We start from the raw sequence: 2,344 nt of genomic DNA, 5'->3' as shown, positions 1-2,344 counted from the left end.
AGATCTCACTCTCGTAAGTGACCATGAAGGGATTGACAACCCCTTTATTGTGTTGGTTGCGAGGATTTATTTGTTTATGTAGGTGCGAGGGACTCGTGCGTGGCCTCCTACTGGATTGATACCTTGGTTCTAAAAAACCGAGGGAAATACTTACGCTACTTTGCTGCATCACCCTTTCCTCTTCAAGGGAAAACCAACGCAGTGCTCAAGAGGTAGCAAGAAGGATTTCTGGCGCCGTTGCCGGGGAGTCTACCCAAAAGTCTACATACCAAGTACCCATCACAAACCCTTATCTCCCGCATTACATTATTTGCCGTTTGCCTCTCGTTTTCCTCTCCCCCACTTCACCCTTGCCGTTTTATTCGCTCTCTCTTTTCCGTTCGCCTCTTTTTCGCTTGCTTCTTGTTTGCTCGTGTGTTGGATTGCCTGTTTGTCACGATGGCTCAAGATAATACCAAATTGTGTGACTTCACCAATACCAACAACAATGATTTCCTTAGCACTCCGATTGCTCCTCTTACCGACACTGAATCTTGTGAAATTAATGCTGCTTTGTTGAATCTTGTCATGAAAGATCAATTCGTCGGCTGTGACGCCCGGATATTTAAACTACAGTAATTCTCTGCTAATGATGCCACGGCACTTCGATTACTGTTGCTAATCCCGCGTTAGTTCGAAACCGATTCTAATTCAAATCCAAAATCAAGCAAACAATAAAGTTTTCAAATATTAAAATTAAAATGTTCGGAGTGAACCAAATATTGCATAGATAATTATGGTGGAGAAACCACACCTTTATAAAATGTTTAAATAATATGAGATGAATAAAACAGCAGCAAAAACAATTATTTAAATACCTTTTGTAATTAATAAAATGTCAAACTAATTTATTGAGGACTGGACTTTTTGAGTACGGACTAAGTTGAAATAATAATTTATATACAAAGTATATATTTTACTAAAACTAAAATAATAGGATACAAAACTATAACAGAAAAGGTAAAATAAATAAAAAGTAAAAACAAAACAAAAGAAAGGACCCCCTGCTGGACCGCGGCCCAGCTGGCCATCGGGCCAACCAGGCCGGCCCACCCCGCCCCTGGCCTATATGGCCTACCTCTCCATCCCCCGAACCCTAGATTCCCCAACCCCGTTCCTCTCCTCCCTCGCTCCCCACGCGCCACCACACTCGCGCACGCGCAGAGCAGCGCCCAGCCCTGTGCGCCTCCTACCTCCCGCCCCGTCGCCCGCCTCTGACGACCAGCGGCACCCCTCCTGGCCTCCTTCCTCTCTCTCCTGCACTGCGCCCTTCATCCCCAAGCTCTGCGCGCTCCATCCATGGTCGCCCCGACCTCCTGCCGCAACGTCGTCGTCTCCCCTCGCTCCGGCGAGCCGGGAAACCACGCCGCCCACCTCCTCCTGCCAGCTCCCTCCTCACGGCATCCCGGTCGGCCGCACCTCCTGCTGCCTCAGCCACCATGCTACGGTGCCCTCTGCCTCCGCCATGCGCCCCATCCTTCCCCATGCGGCGCATCTCGTTCTACTGCTCGCCTCCTTCCATGACCAGTCGCTGCTTGCGCCATGGTCGCCGTGTGCGTCTTCCCTGCCGCCAAGCATCACCGTCGTCCCCGCACCATGAGGCCATGTTCGGCCACTCCGTCGTCGTCCACTACACCATCATCAAGGAGCAGAACGAGCTAGGATGCGCCAAGTCGAGCATATCGACTTCAGCTACCCGCTTCAGCCGCCAGCGTTCGTCGTCGACTATGGCGAACCCCTGCTGCTCCTAAGCTTTCGCAGAGCCTCCATGAGCTCCCTATGTGAGCTTCGTTTGTTTTTCTTCTCCCTACTACTCGAACCCCTACTGCTGCTTGTTGTTGGCGTTGCCGTCGCTCCGGTCGTCGCCTCGCTCATCCACTGGACCTCACCGCTGCCCGCACGCCGTGGCCGCCGTCCCCACCCGGGGCTGCACCCTCCGTCCTAGCGGAGTTCGCTCCCCTGGTGGCCATGGGCGCACGCCCGCGCCCTGCGCCCGCACGCCCGCGCCCGTAACCCGACGCCCGATAGGCCCCCTGTGCCTATGACAGACGGGGCCCATGCCCAAAAAATAAAACAAAAAAATATTAATTAAATAATAATTGTTAATTAATTAGTAAGTTAATTAGTTAACTTAAATAACCTGCTTAATAACCTAATCAACCAGATTAGTTAATCAAATGTTGTTTAGCAAAACATGTATCAATGACATGCGGGTCCCATGGGCCCTTTTGACCAGTCAACGGTCCAGTCAAACGCTGACTGGACTTTTGACCAGAGCCCCACCTGTCAGCCCCTTAGACACACT

Source organism: Triticum aestivum, chromosome 2D (assembly GCF_018294505.1).
Source record: "Triticum aestivum cultivar Chinese Spring chromosome 2D, IWGSC CS RefSeq v2.1, whole genome shotgun sequence".
In the NCBI taxonomy this organism is placed as follows: domain Eukaryota; kingdom Viridiplantae; phylum Streptophyta; class Magnoliopsida; order Poales; family Poaceae; genus Triticum; species Triticum aestivum.
The sequence above is the reverse complement of the archived record's forward strand: the minus strand, read 5'-3'. Positions refer to the sequence as shown.